Consider the following 13,921-nt stretch of genomic DNA (forward strand, 5'->3'; position numbering starts at 1 on the left):
CTCAAAGAAACAAGGCCCCGACCTTGGTCTTGGCCGAGGTGAGCCAACCTTGATTTTTACTAAGATGAGTGGAGATTGGCCACGACCAACCTGAGAGGGATATCATCATATAAGGCAATAAGCCTATATTTAGCAGAGTGTCTATATTCGATAACAAAGTTTCTTTGGGGAGGCAATCGGCCTACAATCACAAGAATAGCCAATAAAGAAGCTACAACCATCGAGATCAAATCACGCTTATAAATGGCAGCCACCGGCTACCCATGCACTGCAAACATGGAAGGATAGTTTGCTCCAATACGATTTGCATGTATATTTTGGGAACGACCGATCTTCCCAGCATGCATGACTCTTTTTCTTCCCTCTATAAATAGAGGGTTGCGGGGGCCTCTAAGGTATGCTCTCTGAAAAAGCTCCTATCTACTCTCTCCCATTATTTCTATCAATGACTTAAGTGTCGGAGGGTCTCCATCGGAATACCATCCGATCGAAGATTTTTTGTAGATTTTTTGCCGGCCCACAGAGTCCACTAGAGCCTCACTCCACTTTTGGTCAAAGGTCATCATTTTGACTTTAGGTCAAGGATTTGGTGACAACAATAACTTATCTGCATCATAAACCTCAAGTCTAGCTACGTGATTAATCCTTTCCATAATATGTTAGTCGATAGGTTTTAGTTAGCATTTCATGGTGACCATTAAATTTGGGACTATATAATCTATATTATCGCTTATCCAATCTGACCCTTAAATCGTCAATCGGGTTTAAAAATCTTAGTTTGTTTCAAATAAAATAATTTTATAATAAAAAACTAAGATTTTTTTCATAGGAACCTATTTATTTTCTCAAAAAATTAATAAAAAATTAAAAAAAAATTAAAAAAAAGGATAGCTTTTGAAATATTAGATTTTTTTAAATAGTTTATAGGCTAATAATGTTGCTGACTGGATGACTTCTTCTCTTATCGATCTTTTGATTTAATTTTTAAATATTTTATTTTTTTGATTCCTACATATATATCTAATAATATTTAGTTTAATTTAACATCTAATTTATCCACAATAATGATGATGATAATAATAATAGTTATTATTATTAAAAAGACTTGCACCTCCATTTCTCTCCTACATGCCTTTTTGTACCTCTATCGCACTTTGGTTTCTGCTCCTGAAATTTTAAACAAGAAAAAGAAACTTTTTTTTTTTGATAAGACAAAGCATTCAAATCCTTCTGGTATGAATATATAAAATAATCAAAAAATAAAATATTTCTAAATAGACTAGGGGCATCTCACAAGTCGATCCAAAAAAGCAATCCCAAGTGCTCTGCAACAAAAATAGCTACACAATCAGCTACCGTGTTCGCTTGTCAAAAAATGTGCCTTATGATGAGATCGGCATAACCAAATAGCAGAGCTGTAAATCCTGCAGAAGTGGGTGGCTGGCATTCTCCTGTATACATCTCTTGAGCCAAGTCACGATTGTGGCTGAGTCACTCTCGATGAAAAGGTATTTGGCATGAAGGAACCAACGATCATAGGTGATCCTGACCCAAGTAGCTTGAAGCTCTACAGAAGGAACATATGGGTCCTAGAGTTGACTACCCCCAACCGCCACAAGTCGAGAGGTAGAGTTATGGATTACAAAGCTAGCTCCTATGCTCCTCCTCTTGACATTGTTGTCGAAATCGACCTTGAGAAATCTTAGGGGAGGAGGAGGCTCTCAGATAATAAACACCCAGTAGGCTGCTGCAAGAGCAAATGGGAGTCCCAGGTCTCCAAGGATCTCAAGTTTACATCAATTACCCAAGCAGCTGAGGCCAAGACTCTCTCCATAATAAATCTTATCGAACACCTCCTAGTCTCAAATACTAGGCTATTCCTAGAAAGTCAAAACTACTGTGCAATGTAGGCTGCCCAAATGCCAACCAGCCTCAACATTTCAGTCCCAATGCTCCATCTCAGTAGGTTCAAGAAGTCCTGGACAAGGGACTTTGACTAGAAGGAAAAGTTGTACTTGCTCGCCAGATGCCACACTTGTGCCGCTCTCGGGTATAGAAATAACACATGCTTAATCATCTCTTTCTCTCTATGTTAGGCCGAGTAGATGGACTGGATATCCATACCTCTCCTCGTGAGGATAGGCCTGGTTGAAAATCGCTCCCAAGCAATTTTTTAAAGAAAGAGACTCATCCGCGGGTGCACCTCGAGCCTCCAGATCCACCTAATAGCCAAACTCCTGGATAGCTCCCACCAGAACCGATGATAGAGGTCAGTCATCACAGCCCTCAGCAAGCAAGATGATCTCCATCCCTGACATCCTAAGTGCTATAGGCCAGGATCGTTAAAGACTGCATGCGCTCCGCCAAGCTCTCCCCAAAGAATTGGGTCAAGGCTCTCGAGTTCCAGCTCCGATCGTCTTGGACAAACATGACACACACCATCAGAGAATCTCCAATCTCTATCTGATGAAGGTTGGCCAATGGCTGAGCGGTGCATTTACAACCATGAATCCGACAAAACATTTACAGATTGACCATCTCCCACTATCTACCTAGTTAGGGGATGACCTTGGGAGCTCGTGTATAAATCTCCTTCCAAAGAAAGGAGCAGCTTCAAGTCATGTGGATCTCTGTACTAGCTATGACTGCAAATGGGTTGGGTTGATTCGTGACCCAAACTAATCCGATCTGCATAGATCTGATCCGAACCATTTTAAAGGACCCGTGGATCCGAGTAGAGTTTTAAAATTAGACATGTTTCATTTTTTGGATCGGATTTAGATTTTTTAAATTTTGATCCGATCCAATCCATGGAGACTTTTGGATTGATTTGGATCCTGAGATAAATGACTCGATCCAATCCGACCCAATCCAAACCCAATAATTTGATAAAGGAATAATCTATCCTCCCTTATCCAATGATTTAATGAAAATGTAATTAGGCTTTTTGGGTTCTTAGGTGAAGAGCGCGGGGTATGGGGACTCTAATAGTCTCATGCATTAGGATCAAAATTTTGGTTAAGTCCAATAGTAGTGCAAATAAAGTTACTTATAAATCTTCTACTTATTGATCTTGTCATTTATAACCCCGACCTGAATCGGCCCAGATCCAAACTTGAACTAAATCCATATTTCATGGGTCGGGATGGGTTTATACATGGACGCGATCCGATCTGAATGACCCATTGGGTCAAGAAATTTGATCATGGATTCAATCCGATCTTCTATTTAGCTGGATTTGGGTCCAATATTCTGATTCGATCAAGAAATCAGGTCGGATCATGATCACTCATGATCCGATCCAACCTGATCCATTTACACCCTTAGTACTAGCAACACACGAATCGTACCTGATCCTCATCATCGAGCTCTACCAGCTATCGGGGTTGAGCAGAATGTGAGCAGCATGCCAGATAATAAGGGCCTCCCACTTAGCAACTAGGGACTAGATCTCCAATCCATCATTCATCAGAGGCTGACATGCAACGTCCCAAGCCAGCAAGTGAATGCCACTACCCCTTGGCCTCGAGCCCCATAGATGTTGGATTTCAGCCATGCAGCGAAAAGTAATTTTCAAAAAATTTAAAACAAGCAAATCAATAGCTTTATCAAATAAAACTATCGAGTCGAACCCAAAATCCTAGAATCACTTTACCGATCATGATCAAAACAAATTCAAGCATGCAAAGAGATAGAAAATTATACTTTAACTAATATAAAAAAGTAGCATGTTGGTGTTTTCTACAAGACCCCTTCTAGAAGTCCTCCAACGGTGATCCACACAGAAGTTAGCCAAAATCCTTCCCAACCGATGCACTATCGTAGCCTTGTTTTCTCAAAAATACTGTCGGCTTCAAATTTGTGTCACGATCGCATCAAAATTCAGTTGCTTTCGATCTCACCATCAAAACGACACCAAGAAGATACTCTTCAGATGTCACACAACCTAAAATTTAATTTTTGACTCTAACACATAGAAAAATCAAATCCTAAGGCACTCAAGCAACACTTGCTGAAAATCTCACCACCTTTATAGCAACTTTTGCCACTCAAAATTCTCTCTTTTTTTTTCAAAATTTTTTTAGAATTTTTTCTATATTTACCACATCCCTCTTCTTAGTTTCAGCCAAAAATCACCATAAGAAGTCATGTGGAGTGTCCCCTACAAATAAGGGACTAGGGGACGTCACATGGGATTAAGGGGCGCCAACCTTCGGTGCTCCAACTTCCCACATGCCAAATAAATTCATTGAGTAATTTTTTGGTGATCTAGTTACTTGGAGCAGAAGGACTCTTAGTCTTCTACGTGTCATAAAAAATTCAATAAATTTTGGTGACAAAACATAGGATTTCTGATCAAGAATTTAAGGCAACGCATATTGGTTAAGAGCCTTCTTTAAGAAGGACTCTTTACTTCGCATGCCAAAAAAAAGGAGGGCGGTATTTATTTTTATGCATGGGTTTTAGTGAGTGTAGAGGAATCCTTCTCTACTTGAAACTGATCCAAGTTGGATAAGGATCCAATTTAAATTGACCCAATCCCATTAGGTCAAAGCCAACTGGTCTAGATTAGCTCAAACAATTCGATCTAAATCAATTTGGGAACCTGGGTTAATACAATGTGCTAGCATATCAAATTAACCCATAAAATTTATATTAAACTCTAATTAAATTAGATCAAAACTAAATCCTAAAGTGTGTGATCTATTGGATTCTAAATCTAACCAGCAGTAGATCAAGACTTTCGACGTAACCCTAATCCGATGAGATTAGGTCACCCGAAGAGTCTCAATCAACTTGGACTCTTCCAAATTGACTCGAGAATCGAATTCTTTTAATTCTGATAAGCCCACAAGTCAAAATTGATGTCTAGCAATGTGTCATGACTATCTGAAAGATTTAAAATTTTAATAAAAAATTACCAAAATACCCTTTAGTTGTAAGTTTTCGTGTAATTCAATCTTTTAGTCAAACAATATCCCAAATGAGCTGTGGGTATGAAAATATGTCAAACCTAATCATTTATCATTATGTATCTCAATCTGAAGGTAATGATTCAGTTGATGATACATTAAAAAAAAATTTTTAATTATCATCCTGCTTTAGTTAAAGACTTCTAAATCATCGACCTATGAGATCACATAGGACGTTTGCTCTCCTTATTAGGAGTGACTAATCTCTTATTGATCACTCACAACCTCCATGCATACTTCACCATATCCAGAACATCCCATACAAGGATCAAAGAATCTAGTTAAATAGTGAACCAAAATATAGATCGATATACACAAGGTATCATGGTGACCTCAAGTCTAAGGATCACTTACACAACTCCCACTAGAGAATCATCAGTTGACATATAAATAAGACTCCATCTGATATTCTCTCGTATGTCAATTTAGTGAACTCATTCTCTAATAAGTAGCCATATCTTTGTATTAGTGTCACCATACAAGTGGTTGTGAGATTAACCACCCTCATTTCTGAGCATACATAGGATATGTCAGTCTTATCGGTATCATTGATCTCCGACTCAATATACCAATAACTAGAAATATTTTAGGTTAGGACTATCAAGGATTTAGGTCTCACTGATGTGATCTCATCATGGTCCTAAAATCATTGCCTGGACCTATGGGGTTCATCATAATCTTAAGATTAATAAGATGCAGTATATAATAAATCAAAAAAGCCTATTTTATAAATGTCAATTTACATGAGTTTGAAAGATAAATTACAAAATACACCCTATCGCATCCCATATGTGATTGACTTGTAGGGCGTTATTCTTTCAATCTCCCACTTGTACTAAAGCCAATCACCTCTATACTTGATGCCTATGCTATCAAGATGATGGTCAAATTGCCGCATTGATAAGGTCTTAGTGAATGGATCCGCTATATTGTTCTTGATGTCAACTCGTTCCACGATCACATCACGTCTTTCGACAATCTTCCGAACGAGGTGGAACCGTCTTAGGATATACTTGGATTTATGATGAGACCTTGATTCTTTGGCTTGAGCAATTGCCTCAGTATTGTCACAATAAAGAGGCACTGGTTGTTCAATCCCTGGAATCACATCCAACTCTGTGATGAATTTCTTCATCGAGACGGTCTCTTTAGCAGCCTCACCTGCAGCAATATACTTAGCCTCAATGATCGAGTCAGCAACAGTTTACTGTTTAAAATTTTTCTAACTTACTGCACCACCATACTATTGGGTTCCGGCCATACAGCGGAAAGTGATTTTTAAATTTTTTTAAAATACTCAAATCAATAGTTTTATTAAATAAAACTATCGAGCCTAGAATCATCTTGTCGAACACGATCAAAGCAAATTCAAGCATGCAAAGAGATAGAATATTATACTTTAACCAAAATAAAAAAGTAGCACGTTGGTGTTCTCCACAAGACCCCAAGGTAAAAATTCTCAAATGGTGATCCACACAGAAGTTGGCCAAGGTCCTTCCCAATCGGTGTGCAGCCCAGCCTTATCTTCTCGAGAACACTATTGGCTTCAAACTTACGTCACGATTGCACCAAAGCTCAGATGCTTTTGACCTTACCACCAAAATGACACCAAGAAGACACTCTTAAGATGTCACATAATCTAGGATTTAATTTTTGGCTCCAACATATGAAAAAACCAAATCCTAAGGCACTCCAACAACACTTGTTGAAAATCTCACCACCCTTGTAGCAACTTTTGCCACTCAAAATCTCCTCTTTCTTTTCTCAAAATTTTTTCAAATTTTTTCTTGTGATTTTTACATCCCTTCTCTCTAGCTCATCCAAAAATCTCAGCCATAAGCCATCTTGGACATCCCTTATAAATAGGGGACCAGGAGATGTTACATGGGATGAAGGGGCACCAACTTTTGGCGCTCCAACTTCCCACATGCCAAATAAATTCACCGAGTGAATTTTTGGCAATTTAGATACTGAGTAGAAGGACTCTTCCTTTTCTACATATCATAAAAATTTTATTAAGTTTTGGCATCAAAATATAGGATTTCTGATTTATCTTCTAAGGCAACACGTTTAATAAAGAGCCTTCTTTAAGAAGGACTATTTATTTCTAACGCTGATTTGAGGTGGGCGGCAATTATATTTTTATGTAGATTTTGGTAAATATGGAGGAGTTCTTCTCTACTTAAAACTGGTCTAAGTTGGATAAGGGTCCAATCTAAATTGACCCAATCCTATTAGGTCAAAGCCAACTGGTCTAGGTTAGCTCAAATACTTTGAACCAAACCAATTTGGGAACTTATGTTAATACAATGTGCTAGAATATCAAATTAACCCATAAAATTTATATTAAACTCTAATTAAATCAGATCAAGATTAAATCTTAAAGTGTGTGATCCATTGGGTTTCAAATCTAGCCAACAGTGGATCCAGACTTTCGACGTAATCCTAATCCGATGAGATTAGGTCACCTGAAGAGTCTCAATCAACTTGGACTCTTCCAAATTAATTTTAGAATCAAATTTTTTTAATTTTTATCAAGTTCACAAGTTAAGATTGATGTCTAGCAATATATCATGACTACCTGAAAGATTTAAAATTTTGATAAAAAATTATCAAAATACCCTTCAGTGGCAAGTTCCCGTGTAATTCAATCTTTCAGTCAAACAACATCTCAAATGAGCTATGGGTATAAAAATATATCAAATCTAATCACTTATCTTTATGTATCTCGATCTGAAGGTGATGATTCAGTTGATGATATATTAAAAAAAATTTTAATTATCACTTTGCTTTGGCCAAAGACTTCCAGAATCACCGTCCTATGAGATCACATAGGATATTCACTCCTCTTATTAAGAGTAATTGATCCCTTATTGATCACTCACAACCTCCATGCACACTTCACCATATTCAGAACATCCCATACAAAGATCAGAGAATCAAGTTAGGTAGTGAACTAAAATATGGATTTGTACACAAGGTAATATGATGACCTCAGATCAAAGGATCACTTACACAACTCCCACTAGAAAATTATCATTTGATATGTAAATAAGACTCCATCTGATTATTCTCTCATAGTTCAATTCAGTGAACTCATTCTCTAATGAGCATCCATATCCTTATATTAGTGTCACCACACAAGTGGTTGTGAGATCAACCACCCTCATTTCTGAGCATACATAGGATATGTCAGTCTTACTGGTATCATTGATCTCCGACTCAATGTACCAACGATTAAAAATATTTTAGATCAGGACTATCAAGGATTTAAGTCTCACTTACATGATCTCATCATGGTCCTAAAACTATTGTCCAGACCTATGGGGTTCATTATAATCTTAAAATTAATAAGATGCAGCATATAATGAATCAAAAATATCAATTTTATTAATAATATTAATATAAATTACATAAATTTAAAAGATAAATTATAATAAACATCCTATCGCATCCTATATGCGATTGGCTTGTAGGACATAATTCTTTCGATCTCCCATTTGCACTAAAGTCAATCGCTCCTATACTTGATACCCATGCTATCAAGGTGACGGTCAAACTGCTGCTTTGACAAGGCCTTAGTGAATGGAACCGTTATATTGTTCTTGAGGTCAACTCGCTCTATGATCACATCGCATCTTTCAACTATCTTCCGAACGAGGTAGAACCGTCTTAAGATGTGCTTGGATTTATAATGAGACCTTGGTTCTTTGGCTTGAGCAACTGTCCCAGTAAAATTATAATAAAGAAGCACTGGTTGTTCAATTCTTGGAACCACATCCAACTCTGTGATGGATTTCTTCATCCAGACGGCCTACTTAGTAGCCTCACTTGCAACAATATACTCAGCCTTAGTGATCGAGTCAGCAACAGTTTGCTGTTTGAAATTTTTTTAATTTACTTCACCACCACACAAGATGAACACATATCCAAATATCGATTTGCTATCATCCGGATCAGATTGAAAACTAGAATCAATTTTTATAACCTTCTAGTTTTAAATCAGATCCACCATATGTTAGAAAAATATCTCTAGTTCTTCTCAAATACTTGAGTATATTTTTCATAGCTTTCTAATGATCCTCCTCGGGATCAGCCTGAAATCTGCTTACAATGCCCAAGACATAAGCCACATCAGGCCTGGTACATAACATAGCATATATTATTGATCCTACTGTCGAAGCATAAGAAATATAACTCATTCTATTTCTCTCTTCAGGTGTCTTAGGAGACATCTTCTTAGAGAGTTGTATGCCATGACCTATAGACAAGTAATCTCTTTTACTTTCCTCCATGTTGAACCTCTTCAACACAAGATCAATGTACCTAGACTGGGATAAGTCTAGCATCCTTTTCGATTTATCTCTATAAATCTTTATACCAAGTATATAGGATGCTTCACTCAAATCTTTCATGAAAAACTTTTGTGATAGCCAAGTTTTGACCGATTGCAACATCGGGATATCATTTTCAATGAACAGTATGTCATCTACATACAAGATCAAGAAGATAATAGTACTTCCACTACTCTTTTTGTACACATAAGGTTCATCCATATTTTTGATGAAGCTAAACGATTTGACTGTCTCATCAAAATAGATGTTTCAACTCCTCGATGCTTGCTTTAATCCATATATGAATCTATTCAGCTTGTATACCTGATTTGCTCTCCCACTTAAGATAAATCCTTATGGCTGAGTTATATAGACTTCTTCCTCAAGATTTTCATTGAGGAAGGTAGTCTTGACATCCATCTGCTAGATCTCATAGTCATGGTATGCTACAATAGCAAGCATTATTCGAATAGACTTGAGCATGACTATCAGCGAAAAGATTTTTTCATAAATAACACCTTATTTTTATTTGAAACTTTTTACCACAAGCCTGGTCTTATAGGTCTCTACCTGACCATCTGCTCCAATCTTCTTTTTGAAGACCCATTTGCCGTCTATTGGGGTCACACTCTCAGGTGCACCAACCAACATCCAAACTTGGTTGGCATACATGAAGTCTATTTCAAATTTTATGGCATTGAGCCACTTGTCAGAGTCACTGCTCATGGCCGTTTTCGAATAGGTCGTAGACTCATCATTCTCAATGATGTGGATTGTGTTGTCATTCTCAATGACAAATCCATACCTGAGTGGTACACTATGCATACTACTCAATCTTCGGAGAGGAGGTGTGTGTAGCGGCTGTGCCTCAACAAGTAGTATCCTATACTCTCCTTGGGATAGCCTACAAACTTGTATTTTTCTGATCTAGCATCCAGCTTATGCCCATCAATATTTTTCATATAAGCTAGACAGTTCCAAATCTTAAGATGCTTAAGATTAGATCTTTTTTATTTTCATATTTCATATAGAGTGCTAGAAAACAGATTTCAAAGGTACTTTATTTAAAATATATGCTGCAATCTCGAGGATGTATCCCCAAAAGGATAATGGAAGATCCGTGACACATATCATGGACCGCACCATATCTAATAAGGTGCGATTCTTCCTTTCTACAATTTTATTTAATTATGGAGTATAAAGAGGTATCTATTGAGAGACTATACAATTTTGTTTCAAATAATCGAGGAGCTCACTAGATAAGTATTCTCCTCCTCGATTCGATCGAAGAGCTTAATACTTTTATCAGTTTGTTTCTCGATCATTCTTTGATACTCTTTAAATTTGTTAAAGGCTTCAGATTTGTATTTCATTAAATACACATATCCAAACCTAGACATATCATTGGTAAATATGATGAAGTAAGAGTATCCATCTCTGGCTTGAATTGATATTGGACCACACACATCAGTATGTATAAGGTCCAAAATATCATTCGCCCGATCTTCATATCCAATAAATGGAGTCTTGGTCATTTTTCTCATGAGGTAAGACTCACAAGTTCCATATGATTCATAATCATAAGGATCAAAAAAATTATCTTTATATAATTTATTAATCTTTGACTCATTTATATGGTCAAGTCGGCAGTGCCAGAGGTATGTGACATTCACATCCTCTCTCTTTTTTTTCTTCATATTATCAATACGAAACACATTATCATTAAGTGAAAGAAACATAAGACCATTATCAATAAAAGCACTTCCATAATATTCATTAAAAAAATATATAGAACAACCATTGTTCTTTGCAATTATTTCAAAACTTTGTTCCAATAACAATAGTACAGAAATAATATTTCTAACAATATTTGGAATGTAATAACAGGTTTTTAGTTTCAAAACTTTTTCTGAAGGTAACTTCAAAATCCTGGTTCCTAGAGCTTCGGCTTGAATGGACACTTCACTTGCGCCGAACAGCTCGAAGTCGCTTTTATTCAGATTTCTTATTTCCTGTAGACCCTGTAATAATTTGTAAATGTGTGAACCACAGGCACCTAAGAATCTGATGTTGAAGTACTTAATGATAAATTAGTTTGCATCATATACTAACCTTTAGCAACGTTTGTTGATTTTACAATTGCAAGGTACTCCTTGCAATTTCTCTTCCAGTGGCCCTCCTTGCCACAGTGATAACAAGTACTTTTGGCGGAGACCTTCTTCACCTTCTTCTTGGAGATGCCAGCCTTAGGGTTTAGCTTTTTCTTAGAATCCTTCTTCATCTTCTTCTTACTGATCTTATCAACATGAAGAACTTGAGCCTTTTCATCCTTGAAATGGCTCTCTGCTATTTTTAATATATTCAACAGCTTAGACAAGCTGATGTTCAGTTTGTTCATATGATAATTAATGATAAACTGAGAAAAGGAGTCAGGGAGAGACCGCAGGATCAAATTCTGGCTCAGTTCACCATCCATGGTAAAATCCAGCTATCCCAGATGAGTGATCAAATCAATCATCTTTAGGACATGCGTTTGCACGGAAGAGCCTTCAGTCATATGGGCACAGAACAATTGCTTCGATATCTCATATCGAGCAGTTCAATTTTGCTCCCTGTATAATTCCTTAAGATTAAGGAGAATAGAGGGAACGTCCATGTCCTCATGCTGCTTTTGGAGCTCATTGCTCATGGAGGCAAACATGATACATTTGACAGTCACACTATCATCTTTCCACATCTTGTATGTGGCCCTTTCCTCTTCGGAAGCATCTTCTCCAAGAGAATCTGAAGCAGGTGTATCCAGAACGTAGGAGACTTTCTCCTAAGTGAGAATAATTCTCAAGTTCCTTAACCAGTCGACATAGTTGGATTCGATCAACTTGTTAGTATCTAGGATACCTCTAAGGAACAGTGAGGATACCGTAAGTGTAGTTAATCTACAATGATAAAAACACAATATAAGCGGACAACTCATGAAGACATTCACAACTAGACTAAAACTTTTATCTAATTATGTCTTTCACTATTTTATCGAACTTCATAGCCCTCAAATACGAAAATTAAGAAATATACTAATATTTCTTAGTGGGGTTGAGATCCCTATTCCTCACAAACACCTTGTGGATAGCGCAACAAGTATTCATAAGTTTAAGAGTAGGTAACTCTTTATCAATTGTACCTTTACAATTCTCAACATCATTCATTCTGGCCTCTAGATCACATATAGTTTTATGGATAGCACAATAAACTATAGTATTTTAGTTAAGTTGACCCTTCAATCCCATATAGTCATACTTAAACAATGTTGCCCTTGTGTATAGTACAACAAAGCAATACTATTCAAATATGCCATAAGCATCAATATGCACTTGATCAACATCATGTCAATTTTTATAGTAAGCCTTATGGATAGCACAACAAGCTCACTAAGATCTTGATATACTCTATCAATCAAGTTTGAAGGAAGGCCTTTATAGTGTCTACATCACTAATTAATCTAAATCTAAAATTCAAGAAGACCAAATTGGCTAGGTAAGTAGATGGGAGGCTTCCTATAGCTTTTCTAGACACCAACAGAATTGGCTAGGCCAGCTTATGGACCTAATTAGAAAACTATCTTTCACACTTTCTTCGATATCAATTGATCTTAAGAATTTGACTTTTGATTTAAAAGTGAATCTCGATATTACAACTTAATATAATTTTACGAGAGACTTTAAACTGATCTCGACACATCCTAACCATATAAGCACATAAAATGTACACTATAAATTATATAAATTTGCATGCTTCTACTATTTAAAATAGCAATCACATTATCATACCAAAAAAATATATAAGGGTACAATCAAAATCATAACATATGACTAATAAATTCATATAATATTACATATTCTAATCTAATTAGGCATGTATAACACCCTTATTAGCTATACATCAATTTAATCATCATGCAACCATGATAATAAAATTTTAAATTATCATAAATTTATAATTTAATAATTAAAATTTAGAATCATGATTCATAAAAAATCAAAAATATTTTTTTTTGAGTTTGAAGAATCGATGCAAAAATAATGCTACATTTTTGGCAGGATATAAACAAGAATAATTCTAAGCTACTATATTGCACTTGTTTGATCGAATCAGACAAGAATGGCTCTGATACCACTGTTGGGTTCTAACCACACAGTAGAAAGTAATTTTAAATTTTTTTTAGAATACTTAAATTAATAATTTTATCAAATAAAACTATCGAACCGAATCCAAAATCTTAGAATCACTTTGCCGAACACGATCAAAACAAATTCAAATACGCAAAGAGATAGAATATTATATTTTAATTAAAATAAAAAAATAGCACGTTGGTGTTCTCTACAACACCCTAAGGTATTAGTCCTCTAACGGTGATCCATACGAAAATTGACCAAGGTCCTTTCCAACCGGTGTGCAGCTGCAGTCTTGTCTTCTCAAGAACATTGCCGGCTTCAAACTTGCGTCACGATCGCATCAAAGTCCAGTTATTTTTGATCTTACCATCAAAATAATATCAAAAAAATACTTTTTAGATATTACATAATTTAAAATTTAATTTTTAATTTTAATATATAAAAA

This window comes from Elaeis guineensis, chromosome 8 (genome assembly GCF_000442705.2).
Source record: "Elaeis guineensis isolate ETL-2024a chromosome 8, EG11, whole genome shotgun sequence".
NCBI classification, from domain to species: Eukaryota; Viridiplantae; Streptophyta; class Magnoliopsida; order Arecales; family Arecaceae; genus Elaeis; species Elaeis guineensis.